Source organism: Salvelinus fontinalis, chromosome 11 (genome assembly GCF_029448725.1).
Source record: "Salvelinus fontinalis isolate EN_2023a chromosome 11, ASM2944872v1, whole genome shotgun sequence".
NCBI classification, from domain to species: domain Eukaryota; kingdom Metazoa; phylum Chordata; class Actinopteri; order Salmoniformes; family Salmonidae; genus Salvelinus; species Salvelinus fontinalis.
Window position 1 is genome coordinate 57,631,751 of NC_074675.1, and position 26,512 is coordinate 57,658,262.

Below are 26,512 nucleotides of genomic sequence, written 5' to 3' on the forward strand. Positions count from 1 at the left end.
TTCCCCCTTCTGATGACCAGGTGGCGAATCGCATCTCTGCATGTCTGGCAGACATATCAGTGTGGATGACGGATCACCACCTCAAGCTGAACCTCGGCAAGACGGAGCTGCTCTTCCTCCCGGGGAAGGACTGCCCGTTCCATGTCTCGCCATCACGGTTGACAACTCCATTGTGTCCTCCTCCCAGAGCGCTAAGAACCTTGGCGTGATCCTGGACAACACCCTGTCGTTCTCAACTAACATCAAGGCGGTGGCCCGTTCCTGTAGGTTCATGCTCTACAACATCCGCAGAGTACGACCCTGCCTCACACAGGAAGCGGCGCAGGTCCTAATCCAGGCACTTGTCATCTCCCGTCTGGATTACTGCAACTCGCTGTTGGCTGGGCTCCCTGCCTGTGCCATTAAACCCCTACAAGTCATCCAGAACGCCGCAGCCCGTCTGGTGTTCAACCTTCCCAAGTTCTCTCACGTCACCCTGCTCCTCCGCTCTCTCCACTGGCTTCCAGTTGAAGCTCGCATCCGCTACAAGACCATGGTGCTTGCCTACGGAGCTGTGAGGGGAACGGCACCTCAGTACCTTCAGGCTCTGATCAGGCCCTACACCCAAATAAGGGCACTGCGTTCATCCACCTCTGGCCTGCTCGCCTCCCTACCACTGAGGAAGTACAGTTCCCGCTCAGCCCAGTCAAAACTGTTCGCTGCTCTGGCACCCCAATGGTGGAACAAACACCCTCACGACGCCAGGACAGCGGAGTCAATCACCACCTTCCGGAGACACCTGAAACCCCACCTCTTTAAGGAATACCTAGGATAGGATAAAGCAATCCTTCTGACCCCCCCCCCCCCCCCCCCCTTAAAAGATTTAGATGCACTATTGTAAAGTGGCTGTTCCACTGGATGTCATAAGGTGAATGCACCAATTTGTAAGTCGCTCTGGACAAGAGCGTCTGCTAAATGACTTAAATGTAAATGTAAAGGACCGAGTCCACATTATGGCAAGAACAGCTCAAATAAGCAAAGAGAAACAACAGTCCATCATTACTTTAAGACATGAAGGTCAGTCAATCCGGAAAAGTTCAAGAACGTTTCTTCAAGTACAGTCGCAAAAACCATCAAGCACTATGATGAAACTGTCTCTCATGAGGACCGCCACAGGAAAGGAAGACCCAGAGTTACCTCTCCTGCAGAGAATAAGTTTATTAGAGTTACCAGCCTCAGAAATTGCAGCCCAAATAAATGCTTCACAGAGTTCAAGTAACAGACACATCTCAACATCAACTGTTCAGAGGAGACTGTGTGAATCAGACCTTCATGGTCGAATTGCTGCAAAGAAACCACTACTAAAGGACACCAATAAGAAGAAGAGACTTGGTTGGGCCAAGAAACACAAGCAATGGGCATTAGACCGGTGGAAATCTGTCCTTGGGTCTGAAGAGTCCAAATTTGAGATTTTTGGTTCCAACCGCCGTGTCTTTGTGAGACGCAGAGTAGATGAACGGATGATCTCTGCTTGTGTGGTTACCGCCGTGAAGCATGGAGGAGGAGGTGTGATGGTGTGGGGGTGCTTTGCTGGTGACACTGTCAGTGATTTATTTAGAAGTCAAGGCACACTTAACCAGCATGGCTACCACAGCATTCTGTAGCGATACGCCATCCCATCTGGTTTGCGCTTAGTGGGATTATCATTTGTTTTTCAACAGGACAATGACCCAACTCACCTCCAGGCTGTGTGATGGCTATTTGACCAAGAAGGAGAGTGATGGAGTGCTGCATCAGATGACCTGGCCTCCACAATCACCACACCTCAACCCAAGTTAGATGGTTTGGGATGAGTTGGACCGCAGAGTGAAGGAAAAGCAGCCAACAAGTGCTCAGCATATGTGGGAACTCCTTCAAGACTGTTGGAAAAGCATTCCAGGTGAAGCTGGTTGAGAAAATGCCAAAAGTTTGCAAAGGGTGGCTACTTTGAAGAATCTAAAATCTAAAATATTTTTGGATTTGCTCAACACTTTTTTTTGGTTACTACATGATTCCATAGTTTTGAAGTCTTCACAAATATTCTACAATGTAGAAAATAGTAAAATAAAGAAAAACCCTTGAATGACTAGATGTGTCCAAACTTTTGACTGATACTGTATATTGTCTGAGCTTGTAGACTTGAAATCATATTTATTGTCTGAGCTTGGAGACTTTAAATCCTACATATTATCTGAGCTTGTAGACTTGAAATCCTATATTGTCTGAGCTTGGAGACCATAAATCCTGTCTGAGCTTGGAGCTATACAAAAATAAACATTTGAAGAAAAATATAATTGAATCGCCCACTGTAGGCCTGCTGTAACGAACAGATGCCGTGTGAAAGCGTTGGACAGAGACAGAGTGTGTTGGTGTAGAGATAACATTGTCTACAAGCCAACATACGCTCTGAAATAAGGTGAATATTATCATAAGATTATCAGCTCAGAACCTCAGAACCAAGCTACCAAGAACCCTCTCTTCTCTTGACAGAGCAGTTTTAACTTTTTGACTTTCTGTCTACTCAGCAGAAAACTAAATGTGACTTTCTGTCAACTCAGCAGAAACTAAATGTGACTTTCTGTCTACTCAGCAGAAACTAAATGTGACTTTCTGTCTACTCAGTAGAAACTAAATGTGACTTTCTGTCTACTCAGTAGAAACTAAATGTGACTTTCTGTCTACTCAGCAGAAAACTAAATGTGACTTTCTGTCTACTCAGCAGAAACTAAATGTGACTTTCTGTCTACTCAGTAGAAACTAAATGTGACTTTCTGTCTACTCAGTAGAAATTAAATGTGACTTTCTGTCTACTCAGCAGAAAACTAAATGTGACTTTCTGTCTACTCAGTAGAAACTAAATGTGACTTTCTGTCTACTCAGTAGAAGCTAAATGTGACTTTCTGTCTACTCAGCAGAAACTCAACGTGACTTTCTGTCTACTCAGCAGAAACTCAACGTGACTTTCTGTCTACTCAGTAGAAACTAAATGTGACTTTCTGTCTACTCAGTAGAAACTAAATGTGACTTTCTGTCTACTCAGTAGAAACTAAATGTGACTTTCTGTCTACTCAGCAGAAACTCAACGTGACTTTCTGTCTACTCAGCAGAAACTCAACGTGACTTTCTCTGGTGTCATTTTCTCTCTCTCTCTTTCCAATCTGTTGGAGATCACGGAGACCCTCCTGTTCTCTCCCGGGATCAAAAAACGGCTTCCGTTCCGGGTGTTCCAACATTACGGCAATTCCTTAAAGTTCCCTCCTACCTCTGCTGGAGCATGGCAGAACAATTCTCCGGTTCAGGTCTGTCAGTCCCTCACGGAATCACATCGAAACAGACCGACATCACACAGGATGTTGTTCTGGAGGGAGGGAGAGAGAGAGAGAGAGAGAGTCAACCATTTAGTAAACACTGACTGATTTATATTCTCCATATCTACCAGTCTGTCCGTCCATCTGGGGTCGGATGCCCTGGTTGCCAGGTTGGCCACTCCTACGTGGCGTTGCCAGGTTGTGCATTCCTACATGGCGTTGCCAGGTTGGCCATAGTATATGTCGACAACAAGCCGTTGCCAGGTTGTGTGACATCAATGTGCAGTCCTGTGTCACAGACAGACTGTGCAGATGTACTGCACACACACACACACACACACACACACACACACACACACACACACACACAGCCCGTTCCTGCAGTGTCGACGGGTGACGGGAGAATCACTTCACAATCCCCTCTCACCATCTGTGATGATAATCTATGTGTGTGTGTACAAGGCAGACAGGGCATGGGGTTGATGAGGCTGTCTGAGGGATTTACTAGTCATTTCCTATGTCTCTGATAATCTGGCTGTGTAGTGTGTGTGTGTGTGTGTGTGTGTGTGTGTGTGTGTGTGTGTGTGTGTGTGTGTGTGTGTGTGTGTGTGTGTGTGTGTGCGGGTGCTATAGTACCATAGTAAGATATAGTACCATAGTAAGATATAGTACCATAGTAAGATATAGTACCATAACAGGATATAGTAGGATATAGTACCATAGTAGGATATAGTACCATAACAGGATATAGTACCATAGTAGGATATAGTACCATAGTAGGATAGAGTACCATAACAGGATATAGTACCATAGTAGGATATAGTACCATAACAGGATATAGTACCATAGTAGGATAGAGTACCATAACAGGATATAGTACCATAGTAGGATATAGTACCATAACAGGATATAGTACCATAGTAGGATATAGTACCATAGTAGGATATAGTACCATAAGGGATATAGTACCATAGTAGGATATAGTACCATAGTAGGATAGAGTACCATAGTAGGATAGAGTACCATAGTAGGATAGAGTACCATAGTAGGATAGAGTACCATAACAGAATATAGTACCATAGTAAGATATAGTACCATAACAAGATATAGTACCATAGTAGGATATAGTACCATAGTAGGATATAGTACCATAAGGGATATAGTACGATAGTAGGATATAGTACCATTGTAGTATATAGTACCATTGTAGGATATAGTACCATAGTGGGATATAGTACGATAGTAGGATATAGTACCATAGTAGGATATAGTACCAAAGTACGATTTAAACTCTCACTGTCAACTGTGTTTATTTTCAGCAAACTTAACACATGTAAATATTTGTATGAACATAAGATTCAACAACTGAGACATAAACTGAACAAGTTCCACAGACATGTGACTAACAGAAATGGAATAATGTGTCCCTGAACAATGGGGGGGTCAAAATCAAAAGTAACAGTCAGTATCTGGTGTGGCCACCAGCTGCATTAAGTACTGCAGTGCATCTCCTCCTCATGAACTGCACCAGATTTGCAAGTTCTTGCTGTGAGATGTTAGCCCACTCTTCCACCAAGGCACCTGCAAGTTCCCAGACATTTCCCGAGCCCTCACCTTCCGATCCAACAGGTCCAAGGCTCAATGGGAATGAGATCCGGGCTCTTCGCTGGCCATGGCAGAACACTGACATTCCTGTATTGCAGGAAATCACACACAGAACGAGCAGTATGGTTGGTGGCATTGTCATGCTGGAGGGTCATGTCAGGATGAGCCTGCAGGAAGGGTACCACATGAGGGAGGAGGATGTCTTCCCTGTAACGCACAGCGTTGAGATTGCCTGCAATGACAACAAGCTCAGTCCGATGATGCTGTGACACACTGCCCCAGACCATGACGGACCCTCCACCTCCACCTCGATCCCGCTCCAGAGTACAGGCCTCGGTGTAACGCTCATTCCTTCGATGGTAAACGTGAATACGACCATCAGCCCTGGTGAGACAAAACCGCGACTCGTCAGTGAAGAGCACTTTTTGCCAGTCCTGTCTGGTCCAGCGACGGTGGGTTTGTGCCCATAGGCGACGTTGTTGCCGGTGATGTCTGGTGAGGACCTGCCTTACCACAGGCCTACAAGCCCTCAGTCCAGCCTCTCTCAGCCTATTGCGGACAGTCTGAGCACTGATGGAGGGATTGTGCGTTCCTGGTGTAACTCGGGCATTTGTTGTTGTCATCCTGTACCTGTCCCGCAGGTGTGATGTTTTGATGTACCGATCCTGTGCAGGTGTTGTTACACGTGGTCTGCCACTGCGAGGACGATCGGCTGTCCGTCCTGTCTCCCTGTAGCGCTGTCTTAGGCATCTCACAGTACGGACATTTCAATGTATTGCCCTGGCCACATCTGCAGTCCTCATGCCTCCTTGCAGCATGCCTAGGGCACGTTCACGCAGATGAGCAGGGACCCTGGGCATCTTTCTTTTGGTGTTTTTCAGAGTCAGTAGAAATGCCTCTTTAGTGTCCTAAGTTTCCATAACTGTGACCTTAATTGCCTACCGTCTGTAAGCTGTTAGTGTCTTAACGACCGTTCCACAGGTGCATGTTCATTAATTGTTTATTGTTCATTGAACAAGCATGGGAAACAGTGTTTAAAACCCTTTATAATGAAGATCTATGAACTTATTTCGATTTTTACAAATTATCTTCGGAAATACAGGCTCCCGAAATAGGAAAGTTTCTTTTTTTGCTGAGTTTATTAACATAGTAGGATATAGTACCTACTTCTGTATAGCACCTTACTGTTTAGGAAACACTGTTTATACTGTAACTTGTGCACACACACACACACACACACACACACACACACACACACACACACACACACACACACACACACACACACACACACACACCTGAGTGCACTGTAGGTAAAAATACACAGTCCGTCTGTGACCAGAGTGTTCATCATGACATAACACTAAAGCTATCTTAAACAGGCTCTTTTCCTGGACACCGCTCCAATCATCACCCTGACCCCTGACCTCAGGTTGCCATGACAGGTCTCCCACACGTCACACCTATTGTCTGAGTAGAGTGTAGTTAACTCCTAGACGCTGATCTTGGGGCAGTTTTGCATTTCTTCAGCTAATGGTTAAGATTAGGATTGGGGGAGGAGAAGCTGATCCTAGATCTGTGGCTAGGGGAAACTTAGTTTTTATTTACAGAATGAGTCCGACAACATGGCTCTGGGGTGACGTTTCCCCCTAGTACAGATCTAGGAACAGTTTCCCCTGCCCCAATCTTAACCCTCAACCATTAGTGAGGGTAATCTAAAACAGACAGCATTTATTTATAATTATTTGTCTTTATTTTATTTTATTTAACTAGGGAAGCCAGTTAAGAAGAAATTATTAGTTACAATGATGGGCTACCCCGGCCAAACTCTGGGGCCAATTTTTCACCGCCCTATGGGACTCCCAATCACGGCAGTTGTGATACAGCCTGGAATCGAACCTGGGTCTGTAGTGATGCCTCTAGCACTGAGATGCAGTGCCATCGGGAGCATCTAGCCGCTACGTCACACCTGTTTCTGTTAGACTCCTAAACCTGTAAGACAATTCGCTGCTAATAAGGACTAAAGAGAGAAAAGGACATTTTAGGATGATCTCTCTCTCTGTTTACTGTTGAGGGACTATGAGTTGATATAGCCTCCATGATACAAATACTGTAGAATTCATGAAAAAATAAATAAAGTGTGAGAATAAATATTATAAGCCACTATTTTAAACTCTCCTCTCCCCAAATCACAGTTCACACACACAAACACACACACACTAGAAACATTTACATACAGAAATGTCTAAGCGTCATAAATCTTACCTCTATTGCCACCGCTCTAATACAGTTTTGGATGAATAAATCTATCCCACGGAATTTGCGCGCTCTCTCTCTCTCTTTCAAACTGTTCAATGTCTTTGCGAACAATCAAAGTAATAAAACTCTACCGAACAAATACATTCAGTATCTAATAGTTGTTTACTCGAATGAAAATCCTGTATTCCAGAACAGTTGATAGAACGAAAAATCCGTTATAATATTGTGACAGTCGGTCAGTTCGCGGATGTCTGTACAGATGGTATGCGGCTTGAGCTGTCAGAGAAAGGCCACGCCCCCTCGGTCCTGGACAGAGATTCAACAACCCCGACTGCACATCCTCACCAACACTTTTTAGAAAATGGACAAAAACATTCTAAAAAAACGGGTCCATTTTATCTTTGTTATCAAAACTATTGTATTTTGTTTAGAGGTTTCAAAAGGCCTAATCTTTTTCACTTTCCTATCCAATGAAATCACTTCAATGCACATGTGTGTTTTATTCTAGGGCTATATGGTCCTGTCCCACTGCTTAGACGTTGCATGCATCAACCAATAGTTGCGTGCCACATCATCCACTGTGTCAACAACTGTCACATTGCTATAACAATAGGTGATAGGTAAAAACACCTATCCAGGCAACGTCTAAGCAGTGGAACCTGACCTGTATGTCTACCTTGACAGGGTGTCATGTAGCCTCTACTAAGTCCCCAACAACCGGATGTTCCGGTTTTCAGGGGAAATGGAAAGAGAGCCTGTCGCGCTAGTTCCGCTTTTTTTCTGGACGTTAACAAAGCGACACCCCATTTTCCTCATCGACATTTGCTGGATTGGTTGAACAGTGCAGAAGAGAACCTCGCCGACAGTTTTTTTTTCTTCTACTTGTCAAGACCAATGATGTAAAACCTGGATTACTGATGCTGCGTATGAGAGGCGTTGAAGCCACCTGTCGGCCATATTGGTACTCCTCAGTAGGAGCACTCCTTCATAGGAATGGATGGAATTCTACATTATTCCAATTAAATGTTTTAAGGATAAAATTACATGTATTTAACATATGTTTTTTTATTTTTTATATTGGTGACAGTAACAATAGTACAAAAAAAAAAGTGCTTTAAGGAAAATATTTTTATATATATTATTTTATTTTTTATTTGTATGTTTAGCTCACAAAATATAATTTAAAAGTATTTTAAATGTTTTATTTAACCTTTATTTAACTAGACAAGTCAGTTAAGAACAAATTCTTATTTACAATGACGGCGTACCCCCGGCCAAACCCGGATAACACTGGGCCAATTGTGCGCCGCCCTGTGGGACTCCCAATCACGGCCGGTTGTGATACAGCCTGGAATTGAACCAGGGTCTGTAGTGACGCCTCTAGCACTGAGATGCGGTGCCTTAGAGCTCTGCGCCTCCACAACTAGAGTGTCTGTAATAGAAAAAACATGTTAAAATTAATGTAGACATTATGTGAATTCTTTTCTATAGATATCAAGATGGCTGCCAAGTGACTGCAATACAGGAATACCAAGATGGCTGCCAAGTGACTGCAATACAGGAATGTTAAGATGGCTGCCAGGTGACTGCAATACAGGAATGTTAAGATGGCTGCCAGGTGGCTGCAATACAGGAATGTTAAGATGGCTGCCAGGTGGCTGCAATACAGGAATGTTAAGATGGCTGCCAGGTGGCTTCAATACAGGAATACCAAGATGGCTGCCAGGTGACTGCAATACAGGAATGTTAAGATGGCTGCCAGGTGGCTGCAATACAGGAATGTTAAGATGGCTGCCAGGTGGCTTCAATACAGGAATACCAAGATGGCTGCCAGGTGGCTGCAATACAGGAATGTTAAGATGGCTGCCAGGTGGCTTCAATACAGGAATACCAAGATGGCTGCCAAGTGACTGCAATACAGGAATGTTAAGATGGCTGCCAGGTGGCTTCAATACAGGAATACCAAGATGGCTGCCAGGTGGCTGCAATACAGGAATACCAAGATGGCTGCCAGGTAGCTGCAATACAGGAATACCAATATGGCTGCCAGGTGGCTTCAATACAGGAATACCAAGATGGCTGCCAGGTGGCTGCAATACAGGAATACCAAGATGGCTGCCAGGTGACTGCAATACAGGAATACCAAGATGGCTGCCAGGTGGCTGCAATACAGGAATACCAAGATGGCTGCCAGGTGGCTGCAATACAGGAATACCAAGATGGCTGTGTGGTGGCTGCAATACAGGAATACCAAGATGGCTGCCAGGTGGCTGCAATGCAGGAATACCAAGATGGCTGTGTGGTGGCTTCAATACAGGAATACCAAGATGGCTGCCAGGAGGCTGCAATACAGGAATACCAAGATGGCTGCCAGGTGGCTGCAATACAGGAATACCAAGATGGCTGCCAGGTGACTGCAATACAGGAATACCAAGATGGCTGCCAGTTGACTGCAATACAGGAAAACCAAGATGGCTGCCAGGTGGCTACAATACAGGAATACCAAGATGGCTGCCAGGTGGCTGCAATACAGGAATACCAAGATGGCTGCCAGGTGGCTGCAATACAGGAATACCAAGATGGCTGTGTGGTGGCTTCTATACAGGAATACCAAGATGGCTGCCAGGTGGCTGCAATACAGGAATACCAAGATGGCTGCCAGGTGGCTGCAATACAGGAATACCAATATGGCTGCCAGGTGGCTTCAATAAAGGAATACCAAGATGGCTGGGTGGTGGCTTCAATATAGGAATACCAAGATGGCTGTGTGGTGGCTTCAATACAGGGATACCAAGATGGCTGCCAGGTGGCTTCAATACAGGAATATCAAGATGGCTGTGTGTTTGCTGCAATACAGGAATACCAATATGACTGCCAGGTACATCAATACAGGAATACCAAGATGGCTGTGTGGTGGCTTCAATACAGCGCTCCCTGTCAGTTATCCAGGGTTAATACACATCATTGGTGAAGACCAGTATGTAGGGGATCTAGATTCAGACCAGTATGTAGGGGATCTAGTTTCAGACCAGTATGTAGGGGATCTAGTTTCAGGGATCTAGTTTCAGACCAGTATGTAGGGGATCTAGTTTCAGACCAGTATGTAGGGGATCTAGTTTCAGACCAGTATGTAGGGGATCTAGTTTCAGACCAGTATGTAAGGAATCTAGTTTCAGACCAGTATGTAGGGGATCTAGTTTCAGACCAGTATGTAGGGGATCTAGTTTCAGGGATCTAGTTTCAGACCAGTATGTAGGGGATCTAGTTTCAGACCAGTATGTAGGGGATCTAGTTTCAGACCAGTATGTAGGGGATCTAGTTTCAGACCAGTATGTAGGGGATCTAGTTTCAGACCAGTATGTAGGGGATCTAGTTTCAGACCAGTATGTAGGGGATCTAGTTTCAGACCAGTATGTAGGGGATCTAGTTTCAGACCAGTATGTAGGGGATCTAGTTTCAGACCAGTATGTAGGGGATCTAGTTTCAGACCAGTATGTAGAGGATCTAGTTTCAGACCAGTATGTAGGGGATCTAGTTTCAGGGATCTAGTTTCAGACCAGTATGTAGGGGGATCTAGTTTCAGACCAGTATGTAGGGGGATTTAGTTTCAGACCAGTATGTAGGGGGATCTAGTTTCAGACCAGTATGTAGGGGATCTAGTTTCAGGAATCTAGTTTCAGACCAGTATGTAGGGGATCTAGTTTCAGACCAGTATGTAGGGGATCTAGATTCAGACCAGTATGTAGGGGATCTAGTTTCAGACCAGTATGTAGGGGATCTAGTTTCAGACCAGTATGTAGGGGATCTAGTTTCAGACCAGTATGTAGGGGGATCTAGTTTCAGACCAGTATGTAGAGGATCTAGTTTCAGACCAGTATGTAGGGGATCTAGTTTCAGACCAGTATGTAGGGGATCTAGTTTCAGACCAGTATGTAGGGGATCTAGTTTCAGACCAGTATGTAGTGGATCTAGTTTCAGACCAGTATGTAGGGGGATCTAGTTTCAGACCAGTATGTAGAGGATCTAGTTTCAGACCAGTATGTAGGGGATCTAGTTTCAGACCAGTATGTAGGGGATCTAGTTTCAGACCAGTATGTAGGGGATCTAGTTTCAGGGATCTAGTTTCAGACCAGTATGTAGGGGCTCTAGTTTCAGACCAGTATGTAGGGGATCTAGTTTCAGGAATCTAGTTTCAGACCAGTATGTAGTGGATCTAGTTTCAGGGATCTAGTTTCAGACCAGTATGTAGGGGATCTAGTTTCAGACCAGTATGTAGGGGATCTAGTTTCAGGGATCTCATTTCAGACCAGTATGTAGGGGATCTAGTTTCAGGGATCTAGTTTCAGACCAGTATGTAGGGGATCTAGTTTCAGGGATCTAGTTTCAGACCAGTATGTAGGGGATCTAGTTTCAGACCAGTATGTAGGGGAATCTAGTTTCAGACCAGTATGTAGGGGAATCTAGTTTCAGACCAGTATGTAGGGGATCTAGTTTCAGACCAGTATGTAGGAGGATCTAGTTTCAGACCAGTATGTAGGGGATCTAGTTTCAGACCAGTATGTAGGGGATCTAGTTTCAGACCAGTATGTAGGGGATCTAGTTTCAGACCAGAATGTAGGGGATCTAGTTTCAGACCAGTATGTAGGGGATCTAGTTTCAGACCAGTATGTAGGGAATCTAGTTTCAGACCAGTATGTAGAGGATCTAGTTTCAGACCAGTATGTAGGGGGTCTAGTTTCAGACCAGTATGTTGGGGATCTAGTTTCAGACCAGTATGTAGGGAATCTAGTTTCAGACCAGTATGTAGGAGGATCTAGTTTCAGACCAGTATGTAGAGGATTTAGTTTCAGACCAGTATGTAGGGGATCTAGTTTCAGACCAGTATGTAGGGTATCTAGTTTCAGGCGTTTCTCTTACGCCTGCTTCATAGGTTAGGTGGCGTCCGTCCCGAAGGACAGCTCCTTCTTTACCGTGGCCTTTGTTGTCAGTTAAAGCCATAAACACCTGTTCATTTCACAGACCCGAGACCTCGAGACAGCTGCCGTGTCTTCTCCGACACATGTAACATTAAAACAAGTCTACAGTAAACCCGAGAAGGGCTCACCAAGAACAACTTCCAATGTGACTAATTTGTGTATGAAAAGTAGTTTCACCATGCAGGCAGCCTGGTTCTGCTGGTTTAGTTTGACCACGCAGGCAGCCTGGTTCTGCTGGTTTAGTTTGACCACGCAGGCAGCCTGGTTCTGCTGGTTTAGTTTGACCACGCAGGCAGCCTGGTTCTGCTGGTTTAGTTTGACCACGCAGGCAGCCTGGTTCTGCTGGTTTAGTTTCACCACGCAGGCAGCCTGGTTCTGCTGGTTTAGTTTCACCACGCAGGCAGCCTGGTTCTGCTGGTTTAGTTTGACCAGTAGAGGCAGCCTGGTTCTGCTGGTTTAGTTTGACCAGTAGAGGCAGCCTGGTTCTGCTGGTTTAGTTTGACCACGCAGGCAGCCTGGTTCTGCTGGTTTAGTTTCACCACGCAGGCAGCCTGGTTCCGCTGGTTTAGTTTCACCACGCAGGCAGCCTGGTTCTCCTCCTTTAGTTTGACCAGTAGAGGCAGCCTGGTTCTACTCCTTTAGTTTGACCAGTAGAGGCAGCCTGGTTCTACTCCTTTAGTTTGACCAGTAGAGGCAGCCTGGTTCTACTCCTTTAGTTTGACCAGTAGAGGCAGCCTGGTTCTACTGGTTTAGTTTGACCAGTAGAGGCAGACTGGTTCTACTGGTTTAGTTTGACCAGTAGAGGCAGCCTGGTTCTGCTGGTTTAGTTTGACCAGTAGAGGCAGCCTGGTTCTGCTGGTTTAGTTTGAACAGTAGAGGCAGCCTGGTTCTGCTGGTTTAGTTTGACCAGTAGAGGCAGCCTTGTTCTCCTGGTTTAGTTTGAACAGTAGAGGCAGCCTGGTTCTGCTGATTTAGTTTGAACAGTAGAGGCAGCCTGGTTCTGCTGGTTTAGTTTGACCAGTAGAGGCAGCCTGGTTCTGCTGGTTTAGTTTGACCACGCAGGCAGCCTGGTTCTGCTGGTTTAGTTTCACCACGCAGGCAGCCTGGTTCTGCTGGTTTAGTTTCACCACGCAGGCAGCCTGGTTCTCCTCCTTTAGTTTGACCAGTAGAGGCAGCCTGGTTCTACTCCTTTAGTTTGACCAGTAGAGGCAGCCTGGTTCTACTCCTTTAGTTTGACCAGTAGAGGCAGCCTGGTTCTACTCCTTTAGTTTGACCAGTAGAGGCAGCCTGGTTCTACTGGTTTAGTTTGACCAGTAGAGGCAGACTGGTTCTACTGGTTTAGTTTGACCAGTAGAGGCAGCCTTGTTCTACTGGTTTAGTTTGACCAGTAGAGGCAGCCTGGTTCTGCTGGTTTAGTTTGACCAGTAGAGGCAGCCTGGTTCTGCTCCTTTAGTTTGACCAGTAGATGCAGACTGGTTCTACTGGTTTAGTTTGACCAGTAGAGGCAGCCTGGTTCTGCTCCTTTAGTTTGACCAGTAGAGGCAGCCTTGTTCTACTGGTTTAGTTTGACCAGTAGAGGCAGCCTTGTTCTCCTGGTTTAGTTTGACCAGTAGAGGCAGCCTGGTTCTGCTGGTTTAGTTTGAACAGTAGAGGCAGCCTTGTTCTGCTGGTTTAGTTTGACCAGTAGAGGCAGCCTGGTTCTGCTGGTTTAGTTTGAACAGTAGAGGCAGCCTGGTTCTGCTGGTTTAGTTTGAACAGTAGAGGCAGTCCCGCATATGCATCAGACTATGACATTTGTGGTGCTACAATGAATTAAGTTTTATAAACCTAAACATATTTTATCCTGACTAACGATGTAATGCTTATCCTTGTGTCAATTTGTGACACTTATTTCAATTTATGTTGTGTTGATTATTAAGTAAAAAAGATTATTGCTGGAAATATAGAAGACCTTTTGGTTGTGCATTTTCACAAGTCTGTGGAATTTTATTTATTTATTTTACCGTTATTTTACCAGGTAAATTGACAGAACACGTTTCATTTGCAGCAACGACCTGGGGAATAGTTACAGGGGAGAGGAGGGGGATGAATGAGCCAATTGTAAACTGATGTAAATACATTTAATTTGTAAGTACCAAAATTAAATGGGTCATTATGGGAAACTTGCTTCCCGTGAGGGGCTGCATATATGAACCTAATGTCATGACAATACGGGACAGGACATATGCTTTTTCCACGTTTGGTATTTCAGTTGACTGCTATAGCGCCCTCCTTGGGCCAATCAGTGTAATTTAGTCAATACCGGATCTCTATGGCAATACGCAGCATTCGTCAAAATCGGCCAAGTGATGTCGAAAAATATTGCTTTTGACGAATTTACAAACAGACAAAAGTACTACGGACGGTGACAGATCCCATAGTCCCCTCCGCGATGTCATCATAAGGCGGGACAACGTACCGTTATTGCCCTTCTAACTAACGGTTTATAAGAGGTATTAACTAATAACCTTCTCGCACGCTGGCCCGGGCCGTGAGTGGTGACACGAGGAACCGGCGGGACTATCGCTCCCGATTACCCTGGAGTTTTTCCGTTAATCCCGGATTTAGTATTGAAATGTAAAAAGGTCACCCAGACGCGAGCTGCTGTAACCTAGAAACCTCGCGCGAGACAGGGAATTAAAATACGTCACTGTATTTCTCCTAAAATACATTCAATCCGTGAACACTATGAGCCTCACAAATAACAGGGGTTGTTTTAAACCTCCAATGCAGGATATTGGAAAAAAAATAATTAAACGTAATCAACGATAGCACAGTGATAGACCTCTAGAACTAAATCAGACTAATTCTCCAGGGTCCAAGACAATGTTCCCCTCTGGAACTAACGGCCCATAAAGGCATGCATGTTCTGCTGCATGGATGTCTGTGGCCACGTGTATACATTCATAGCCTGCCTATAGTTTCCCACAGGACATGCCCACAAAACACGGGGTGGCACGCTGAGGTGATATGCTCTATTATTCCATCATTACCCCTGCAATGACCAGTCCATCAAAAGATGCGCTGAGATATTATTTCTCACACGTTCTGTGGCCTGGTGCAGCACTGTAGTGACATCTAGTGGTGAAATGCTATAACTACAACAGAAGTGAAGGATGGACGATATACAAAGTGTAAACTCTCGTGGACAAGAGCTACAGAAACATAACAGCTGTGCTGACCAATTATGTCAGACTTTAGTTGTGAGTTAACTGAGATTGTCCTGTACTGTATCAATATGGATCAATATCAATATGGATAATTGGATAAAGTGCTGCTGTCCTACAGGTTGGAGAAACTATTTTCCTGACAACGTAACAAATCAAAAAATCTATTCAAATGGTATTTGTCACATGCGCCGAATACAACAGGTGTAGTAGACCTCACAGTGAAATGCTGAATACAGCAGGTGTAGTAGACCTTACAGTGAAATGCTGAATACAACAGATGTAGTAGACCTTACAGTGAAATGCTGAATACAACAGGTGTAGTAGACCTCACAGTGAAATGCTGAATACAACAGGTGTAGTAGACCTTACAGTGAAATGCTGAATACAACAGGTGTAGTAGACCTTACAGTGAAATGCTGAATACAACAGGTGTAGTAGACCGTACAGTGAAATGCTGAATACAACAGGTGTAGTAGACCTCACAGTGAAAATCTGAATACAACAGGTGTAGTAGACCTTACAGTGAAATGCTGAATACAACAGGTGTAGTAGACCTCACAGTGAAATGCTGAATACAACAGGTGTAGTAGACCTCACAGTGAAATGCTGAATACAACAGGTGTAGTAGACCTCACAGTGAAATGCTGAATACAACAGGTGTAGTAGACCTCACAGTGAAATGCTGAATACAACAGGTGTAGTAGACCTCACAGTGAAATGCTGAATACAACAGGTGTAGTAGACCTCACAGTGAAATGCTGAATACAACAGGTGTAGTAGACCTTACAGTGAAATGCTGAATACAACAGGTGTAGTAGACCTCACAGTGTAATGCTGAATACAACAGGTGTAGTAGACCTTACAGTGAAAATCTGAATACAACAGGTGTAGTAGACCTCACAGTGAAAATCTGAATACAACAGGTGTAGTAGACCTCACAGTGAAATGCTGAATACAACAGGTGTAGTAGACCTCACAGTGAAATGCTGAATACAACAGGTGTAGTAGACCTTACAGTGAAATGCTGAATACAACAGGTGTAGTAGACCTTACAGTGAAATGCTGAATACAACAGGTGTAGTAGACCTTACAGTGAAATGCTGAATACAACAGGTGTAGTAGACCTTACAGTGAAATGCTGAATACAACAGGTGTAGTAGACCTTACAGTGAAATGCTGAATACAACAGGTGTAGTAGACCTTACAGTGAAATGCTGAATACAACAGGTGTAGTAGACCTTACAGTGAAATGCTGAATACAACAGGTGTAGTTGCTCTCACACACTTTTTCAGTTCTGGCTGCAAATTTTCTATAGGATTGAGGTCAGGACTTTGTGATGGCCACTCCAGTACCTTGACTTTGTTGTCCTTAAGCCATTTCTCCAAAAAGTAGGATCTTTGTCCCCATGTGCAGTTGCAAACCGTAGTCTGGCTTTTTTATGGAGGTTTTGGAGCGGTGACTTCTTCCTTGCTGAGCGGCCTTTCAGGTTATGTCGATATAGGACTCGTTTTACTGTGGATATAGATACTTTTGTACCTGTTTCCTTCAGCATCTTCACAAGGTCCTTCACTGTTGTTCTGGGATTGATTTGCACTTTTCGCACCAAAGTACGTTAATCTCTAGGAGACAGAACGCGTCTCCTTCCTGAGCGGTATGATGGCTGCGTGGTCCCATGGTGTTTATACTTGCGTACTATTGTTTGTACAGATGAACGTGGTACCTTCAGGCGTTTGGAAATTGCTCCCAAGGATGCACCAGACTTGTGGAGGTCTCCAAATTTTTTTCTGAGGTCTTGGCTGATTTCTTTTGATTTTCCCATGATGTCAAGCAAAGAGGCACTGAGTTTGAAGGTAGGCCTTGAAATACATCCACAGGTACATCTCCAATTGACTCAAATGATGTCAATTAGCCTATCTCCTATGCACCCGAGCCACGGCCTGTTCACCCCGCTACCATCTAGGAGGAGACAGTACAGGTGCATTAAAGCAGGGACAGAGAGACTGAAAAACAGCTTCTATCTCCAGGCCATCAGACTGTTAAATAGCAATCTCTAGCCGGACTCCACCCAGTACCCTGCCCTGAACTTAGTCACTGTTCTAGCCGGCTAGGTCCTTGATGATCTTCTTGGCTTTTCTGTGACACAAAGAGTTTTTTCGGCTGTCTCCATAGAACCTCCCTTTTTGGTTGCAGGTAGAACTCTTATTGGTTGCAGGTAGAACTCTTATTGGTTGCAGGTAGAACCATTTTGGTTGCAGGTAGAACTATTTTGGTTGCAGGTAGAACCATTTTGGTTGCAGGTAGAACTCTTATTGGTTGCAGGTAGAACTCTTATTGGTTGCAGGTAGAACCATTTTGGTTGCAGGTAGAACTCTTATTGGTTGCAGGTAGAACTCTTATTGGTTGCAGGTAGAACTCTTATTGGTTGCAGGTAGAACTCTTTTGGTTGCAGGTAGAACTCTTATTGGCTGCAGGTAGAACTCTTATTGGTTGCAGGTAGAACCATTTTGGTTGCAGGTAGAACTATTTTGGTTGCAGGTAGAACTCTTTTTGGTTGCAGGTAGAACCATTTTGGTTGCAGGTAGAACTCTTATTGGTTGCAGGTAGAACTCTTTTTGGTTGCAGGTAGAACTCTTATTGGTTGCAGGTAGAACTCTTATTGGCTGCAGGTAGAACCATTTTGGTTGCAGGTAGAACCATTTTGGTTGCACATAGAACTCTTATTTACAATGACAGCCTACCAAAAGGCATCCTGCCGGGACTGGGGCTGGGATAAAACATTTAAATATTGGACAAAACACACATCACGACAAGAGAGACACAACACTACATAAAGAGAGACCTAAGACCACAACACAGCATGGTAGCAGCACATGACAACACAGCATAGTAGCAACACCACATGACAACACAGCATAGTAGCAACACCACATGACAACACAGCATGGCAGCAACACCACATGACAACACAGCATAGTAGCAACACATGACAACACAGCATAGTAGCAACACCACATGACAACACAGCATGGCAGCAACACCACATGACAACACAGCATGGTAGCAACAACACATGACAACACAGCATGGTAGCAACAACACATGACAACACAGCATGGTAGCAACACCACATGACAACACAGCATGGTAGCAACACATGACAACACAGCATGGTAGCAACAACACATGACAACACAGCATGGTAGCAACACAACATGACAACACAGCATGGTAGCAACAACACATGACAACACAGCATGGTAGCAACAACACATGACAACACAGCATAGTAGCAACACCACATGACAACACAGCATAGTAGCAACACAACATGACAACACAGCATGGTAGCAACACCACATGACAACACAGCATGGTAGCAACACATGACAACACAGCATGGTAGCAACAACACATGACAACACAGCATGGTAGCAACACATGACAACACAGCATGGTAGCAACACAACATGACAACACAGCATGGTAGCAACAACACATGACAACACAGCATGGTAGCAACAACACATGACAACACAGCATGGTAGCAACACCACATGACAACACAGCATGGTAGCAACACAACATGACAACACAGCATGGTAGCAACACCACATGACAACAACATGGTAACAACACATGACAACAACACATGACAACAACATGGTAACAACACATGACAACAACACAGCATGGTAGCAACAACACATGACAACAACATGGTAGCAACACCACATGTCAACAACATGGTAACAGCACATGACAACAACACAGCACGGCAGCAACACATGACAACACAGCATGGTAGCAACACATGACAACAACATGGTAGCAACATATCATGATAACACATCATTGTAGCAACAACACATGACAACAACATGGTAACAACACAACATGGTAACACAGCATGATAACATAGCATGGTAACAGCACAAAACATGGTACAAACATTATTGGGCACAGACAACAGCACAAAGGGCAAGAAGGTAGAGGCAACAATACATCACATACAGTACATATGTTTGTTAGAGCTTGGTGAGAGCGTGGTTGTCCTATGGTTATTTTGCATCCAGCCTTCCCACAACAATCTGGGAATGGTGCCGGTTACCCAGCTAGCACATAACGTTCTGAGAACCATGTGTTTCTGAGGTGGGAATTTCAGTACTACTTCAGTATAACGTTTTCTGCAGGTTTCCTCATGGTTCAATTTAAAGTCATTTCAAAAAAAAAAAAACGTTCAATGAAAAACCACAAGAAAACATTAGGAACGTTCAAAGAATGTTATTTAAAAACATATACCTTTTGAAATGAGGTCTGTTTGAATAGATGAAAATGAACAGCCTTGTATTAGTTTAAAGAAAACATGGCAGGCTGGTGACGCAGTGGACAAATTCCTTGACTAGAGAAGAGAAGATTATAGGGAAGGGAAAGGGGGGATACCTAGTCAGTTGTCCAACTGAATACATTCAACCGAAATTAATGTCCGTATGTCCTATTTGTGCTGGGAGTTCAAAACAGTCCAACCAAACTAAGCCAGCAGTGTTATTAAAAGTCTTATTGAAACATGTTCTCAGCATGATCTTTATTTGCCTTCAAATAACCCATAATTTCCCTTCTCAGAACGTTAATAAAACGTCCAGGAAACCATAGTAAAACGTTCTCAGAATCTCTTTGGAACCTTAAAAAAAAAAAATGTACGTTCCACACAACAATCCAAGGAACCAAATGTGCTAGCTGGAACCCTTTTTAATAGAGGGTTCTACCTGGAACCCTTTTCAATAGAGGGTTCTACCTGGAACCCTTTTCAATAGAGGGTTCTACCTGGAACCCTTTTCAATAGAGGGTTCTACCTGGAACCCTTTTCAATAGAGGGTTAAGTAATTGTTTGCATATTTCAACATTGCAAGTCACGATTTAGCGCCACTACGTTCAAAACAACTGGGAACTTGGAAATCTCCGACCTCTGACTTTCATTGCGTTCATGACAACTGGTAACCCGATTTTAAAAATTCAAGCTCAGACTGGGCAAAATCGCTTTGAACGGTCATCCAACTCTGATGTTTTTGACGGAAACTCTGGTATTTTTTATAGAGCTCTGAATATCTGACCTGAAGATCACTGACGTTATCATTTGACCTCGTTTTCCGAGTTTCCTTGTTGTCGTGAACTCTCTCGCTCTCTTATCCATATCCCTCAGTTTCCACTACTTACCACAGCCACAAATTCAAAATGGTATATATCGTAAAATTAATTAAAACAAAAATGAGCCTTGTGGTCTTAATTGAAGGTTAGGCATAGGGTTAAACGTGTGGTTAATGTTTGGTTCAGGTTTTAAATTCCATTTTAAGAAGAGGCAGTTTAGAAATAGGCGAAGTTTATGACTTTGTGGCTGTGGTAAATAGTTACGACCCACCGACCCCTTCGACCTCTTGCTGCTCTGACGTAAAGACGTGGGAACGTGCTTCGAGAGACCCCTGTATCCTAAACAACATCAGTTTAAATAACAATTGTGGAATCGGCGGATCGCCTTCAAAATAAAAGCCACCATTGAAAGCGACGCAAACGGATGAAAATAGTGGATTCATGCCACAATTGGACTAGATCATGCTAAATCGAGTTGGAATGTTGTTATATAAATTAAACAAAAGACAATAATGAGTTAATTTGACACAAAAAAAAGTTTTAATCGCACTGTGGACTTCAGAATTGCATTGGGGGCATACATCTATTGCCTGACCAATGGATCTTGTGTCCATGAAATGGGGTATCAGCCTTCTCAGTGAACTGTGAACAGCTTTCACGCATATTAGTGTCGTAGCTAGTGTCGCAGTCTAGATTTTCTAATTTGTAGTCGGTGTGAAAACCAGGCAGATGTTAACGGCAAGAATAGAAACGATATCGTCCTTGAACTAAGAGACGTTTCAGATGATGGGATCATTTACACTGCAAAATAACCCATCAGAGTGAGACTTGTAGCATGTGCAATAATTATTGCAACATTTATCACAGCTATGTAATCCATGCACCCCAGACATTATTAGTAAAGATGGACATGATAACACAAAGCAATTAGCCTACACATGTTCCTCTACACAGAGCAAGTACACTTATGAATTTTCACGTGTAATCACATTTTCAGATAAATGTCAATAAAATTTAAAAAAGCACATTCCAGGAACAACATTGGTACATTAAACATGGGTACATTAAACATTGGTACATTAAACATGGGTACATTAAACATTGGTACATTAAACATGGGTACATTAAACATGGGTACATTAAACATGGGTACATTAAACATGGGTACATTAAACATGGGTACATTAAACATGGGTACATTAAACATGGGTACATTAAACATTGGTACATTAAACATTGGTACATTAAACATTGGTACATTAAACATTGGTACATGAACTGTACTCAAGAAACTAAATCTAAATTGTAACTAAATTGTATTCAGCTCATGTGACAATTACAATTTGAATTTGATTTCGATTTGGTGTTTGAAGTAGAACAATAATTTTTCTTTAGCTACATTTGTTGTGTTAGCACATAGTATAACACAAAGCACAAATATCCTGGAAATCAGTGACACTCATTGACAGGTGTGTTCTGTGGGTTGTGTTCTGTGGGTTGTGGGTTGTGGGTTGTGTTCTGTGGGTTGTGTTCTGTGGGTGTGGTCTGTGGGTTGTGTTCTGTGGGTGTGGTCTGTGGGTTGTGTTCTGTGGGTGTGGTCTGTGGGTTGTGTTCTGTGGGTTGTGTTCTGTGGGTTGTGGGTTGTGGTCTGTGGGTTATGGTCTGTGGGTTGTGGTCTGTGGGTGTGTTCTGTGGGTGTGTTCTGTGGGTTGTGTTCTGTGGGTTTTGGTCTGTGGGTTTTGGTCTGTGGGTTGTGGTCTGTGGGTGTGTGGTCTGTGGGTTGTGTTCTGTGGGTGTGGGTTGTGGTCTGTGGGTTGTGTTCTGTGGGTTGTGGTCTGTGGGTTGTGTTCTGTGGTTGTGTTCTGTGGGGTGTGGTCTGTGGGTTGTGTTCTGTGGGTGTGGTCTGTGGGTTGTGTTCTGTGGGTGTGTTCTGTGGGGTGTGGTCTGTGGGTTGTGTTCTGTGGGTGTGGTCTGTGGGTTGTGTTCTGTGGGTGTGTTCTGTGGGTTGTGGTCTGTGGGTTGTGTTCTGTGGGTGTGTTCTGTGGGTGTGTTCTGTGGGTTGTGTTCTGTGGGTTGTGGTCTGTGGGTTGTGGTCTGTGGGTTGTGGTCTGTGGGTTGTGTTCTGTGGGTTGTGGTCTGTGGGTTGTGTTCTGTGGGTGTGGTCTGTGGGGTGTGGTCTGTGGGTTGTGTTCTGTGGGTGTGGTCTGTGGGGTGTGGTCTGTGGGTTGTGTTCTGTGGGTGTGGTCTGTGGGTGTGGTCTGTGGGTTGTGTTCTGTGGGTGTGGTCTGTGGGTTGTTTTCTGTGGGTGTGGTCTGTGGGTTGTGTTCTGTGGGTTGTGTTCTGTGGGTTGTGGTCTGTGGGTGTGTTCTATGGGTTGTGTTCTGTGGGTTGTGTTCTGTGGGTGTGGTCTGTGGGTTGTGGTCTGTGGGTTGTGGTCTGTGGGTTGTGTTCTGTGGGTGTGTTCTGTGGGTTGTGTTCTGTGGGTTGTGGTCTGTGGGTTGTGGTATGTGGGTTGTGGTCTGTGGGTTGTGGTCTGTGGGTTGTAGTATGTGGGTTGTGGTCTGTGGGTTGTGGTCTGTGGGTTGTGTTCTGTGGGTGTGTTCTGTGGGTTGTGTTCTGTGGGTTGTGTTCTGTGGGTTGTGTTCTGTGGGTGTGTTCTGTGGGTGTGTTCTGTGGGCTGTGTTCTGTGGGTTGTGTTCTGTGGGTTGTGTTCTGTGGGTGTGTTCTGTGGGCTGTGTTCTGTGGGTGTGTTCTGTGGGTTGTGTTCTGTGGGTTGTGGTCTGTGGGTTGTGGTCTGTGGGTTGTGTTCTGTGGTTGTGGTCTGCGGGTTGTGGTCTGCGGGTTGTGGTCTGCGGGTTGTGGTCTGCGGGTTGTGTTCTGCGGGTGTGTTCTGTGGGGTGTGTTCTGTGGGTGTGTTCTGTGGGTTGTGGTCTGTGGGTTGTGTTCTGTGGGTTGTGGTCTGTGGGTTGTGTTCTGTGGGTTGTGGTCTGTGGGGTGTGGTCTGTGGGTTGTGTTCTGTGGGTGTGGTCTGTGGGGTGTGGTCTGTGGGTTGTGTTCTGTGGGGTGTGGTCTGTGGGTTGTGTTCTGTGGGTGTGGTCTGTGGGTGTGGTCTGTGGGTTGTGTTCTGTGGGTGTGGTCTGTGGGTTGTTTTCTGTTGGTGTGGTCTGTGGGTTGTGTTCTGTTGGTTGTGTTCTGTGGGTTGTGGTCTGTGGGTGTGTTCTATGGGTTGTGTTCTGTGGGTTGTGTTCTGTGGGTGTGGTCTGTGGGTTGTGGTCTGTGCGTGTGTTCTGTGGGTTGTGTTCTGTGGGTGTGTTCTGTGGGTTGTGTTCTGTGGGTCGTGGTCTGTGGGTTGTGGTCTGTGGGTTGTGGTCTGTGGGTTGTGGTCTGTGGGTTGTGTTCTGTGGGTTGTGTTCTGTGGGTTGTGTTCTGTGGGTTGTGTTCTGTGGGTGTGGTCTGTGGGGTGTGGTCTGTGGGTTGTGTTCTGTGGGTGTGGTCTGTGTGGTGTGGTCTGTGGGTTGTGTTCTGTGGGTTGTGTTATGTGGGTTGTGGGTGTGGGTTGTGGTCTGTGGGTTGTGGTCTGTGGGTTGTGGTCTGTGGGTTGTGTTCTGTGGGGTGTGTTCTGTGGGTTGTGGTCTATGGGTTGTGTTCTGTGGGTGTGTTTTGTGGGTTGTGGTCTGTGGGTTGTGTTCTGTGGCTTGTGTTTTGTGGGTTGTGGTCTGTGGGTTGTGGTCTGTGGGTTGTGTTCTGTGGGTTGTGGTCTGTGGGTTGTGTCCTGTGGGTTGTGTTCTGTGGGTTGTGGGTTGTGTCCTGTGGGTTGTGTTCTATGGGTTGTGTTCTGTGGGTTGTGTTCTGTGGGTTGTGTTTTGTGGGTGTGTTTTGTGGGTTGTGTTCTGTGGTTTGTGTTCTGTGGGTTGTGTTCTGTGGTCTGTGGGTTGTGTTCTGTGGGTGTGTTCTGTGGGTTGTGGTCTGTGTTCTGTGGGTGTGTTCTGTGGGTTGTGGTCTGTGGGTTGTGGTCTGTGGGTTGTGTTCTGTGGGTGTGGTCTGTGGGTTGTGGCCTGTGGGTTGTGGTCTGTGGGCTGTGTTCTGTGGGTGTATTCTGTGGGTTGTGTTCTGTGGGTTGTGGTCTGTGGTTGTGTTCTGTGGGTTGTGTTCTGTGTTCTGTGGGTTGTGTTCTGTGGTTGTGGTCTGCGGGTTGTGGTCTGTGGGTTGTGTTCTGTGGGTTGTGGTCTGTGGGGTGTGGTCTGTGGGTTGTGTTCTGTGGGTGTGGTCTGTGGGTGTGGTCTGTGGGTTGTGTTCTGTGGGTGTGGTCTGTGGGTTGTTTTCTGTGGGTGTGGTCTGTTGGTTGTGTTCTGTGGGTTGTGTTCTGTGGGTTGTGGTCTGTGGGTGTGTTCTATGGGTTGTGTTCTGTGGGTTGTGTTCTGTGGGTGTGGTCTGTGGGTTGTGGTCTGTGGGTGTGTTCTGTGGGTTGTGTTCTGTGGGTGTGTTCTGTGGGTTGTGTTCTGTGGGTTGTGGTCTGTGGGTTGTGGTCTGTGGGTTGTGGTCTGTGGGTTGTGGTCTGTGGGTTGTGGTCTGTGGGTTGTGGTCTGTGGGTTGTGGTCTGTGGGTTGTGTTCTGTGGGTTGTGTTCTGTGGGTTGTGTTCTGTGGGTGTGGTCTGTGGGGTGTGGTCTGTGGGTTGTGTTCTGTGGGTGTGGTCTGTGGGGTGTGGTCTGTGGGTTGTGTTCTGTGGGTTGTGTTATGTGGGTTGTGGGTGTGGGTTGTGGTCTGTGGGTTGTGGTCTGTGGGTTGTGGTCTGTGGGTTGTGTTCTGTGGGTTGTGTTCTGTGGGTTGTGGTCTGTGGGTTGTGTTCTGTGGCTTGTGTTTTGTGGGTTGTGGTCTGTGGGTTGTGGTCTGTGGGTTGTGTTCTGTGGGTTGTGGTCTGTGGGTTGTGTCCTGTGGGTTGTGTTCTGTGGGTTGTGGGTTGTGTCCTGTGGGTTGTGTTCTATGGGTTGTGTTCTGTGGGTTGTGTTCTGTGGGTTGTGTTTTGTGGGTGTGTTTTGTGGGTGTGTTCTGTGGTTTGTGTTCTGTGGGTTATGTTCTGTGGTCTGTGGGTTGTGTTCTGTGGGTGTGTTCTGTGGGTTGTGGTCTGTGTTCTGTGGGTGTGTTCTGTGGGTTGTGGTCTGTGGGTTGTGGTCTGTGGGTTGTGTTCTGTGGGTGTGGTCTGTGGGTTGTGGCCTGTGGGTTGTGGTCTGTGGGCTGTGTTCTGTGGGTGTATTCTGTGGGTTGTGTTCTGTGGGTTGTGGTCTGTGGTTGTGTTCTGTGGGTTGTGTTCTGTGTTCTGTGGGTTGTGTTCTGTGGGTTGTGTTCTGTGGGTTGTGTCCTGTGGGTTGTGGTCTGTGGGTTGTGTTCTGTGGGTTGTGTCCTGTGGGTTGTGGTCTGTGGGTTGTGTTCTGTGGGTTGTGTTCTGTGGGATGTGGGTTGTGTTCTGTGGGTTGTGTTCTGTGGGTTGTGGTCTGTGGGGTGTGTTCTGTGTTCTGTGGGTTGTGATCTGTGGGTTGTGTTCTGTGGGTTGTGTTCTGTGGGTTGTGTTCTGTGTTCTGTGGGTTGTGTTCTGTGGGTTGTGTTCTGTGGGTTGGGTTCTGTGGGTTGTGTTCTGTGGTCTGTGGGTTGTGTTCTGTGGGTTGTGTTCTGTGGGTTGTGTTCTGTGGGTTGTGTTCTGTGGGTTGTGTTCTGTGGGTTGTGTTCTGTGGGTTGTGGTCTGTGGGTGTGTTCTGTGGGTATCACTGAGTAGGCTGACACCCCAGATCCATAGGTAAGGCTGTACACTACAGTGTAATATATATATATTGTAACGACCCTGGGTTTATAAGCGCGGAAATCGACTCTGCCGTTCGAGCACGCTTTACGGCACAGTCGAAAGCGCTCCGGACCTCGGGCTAGAAGGTCGAGGGTTCAAGACCTGCTCCCCTGCCTGTTTCATTACAATATATATACGTCACGGCCGTGAAAAGAAGAGG

The 26,512-nt window shown here is 45.4% G+C and overlaps 1 protein-coding gene across 1 annotated transcript in view; it reads right to left on the reverse strand.

Moving 5' to 3' along the window:
- LOC129866004 (FHF complex subunit HOOK interacting protein 1A-like) overlaps window positions 1–7,461 on the reverse strand; it is a 52,301-nt gene extending 44,840 nt beyond the window's left edge. Inside the window, exons 1-2 of the mRNA XM_055939139.1 lie at window positions 7,197–7,461; window positions 3,281–3,376 (exon numbers count right to left, since the gene is read on the reverse strand). The gene's annotated coding sequence lies outside the window, so the exon portion shown is untranslated. The remainder of the gene's footprint in view (window positions 1–3,280; window positions 3,377–7,196) is intronic.
- Between the last annotated feature and the right edge of the window lie 19,051 nt (window positions 7,462–26,512).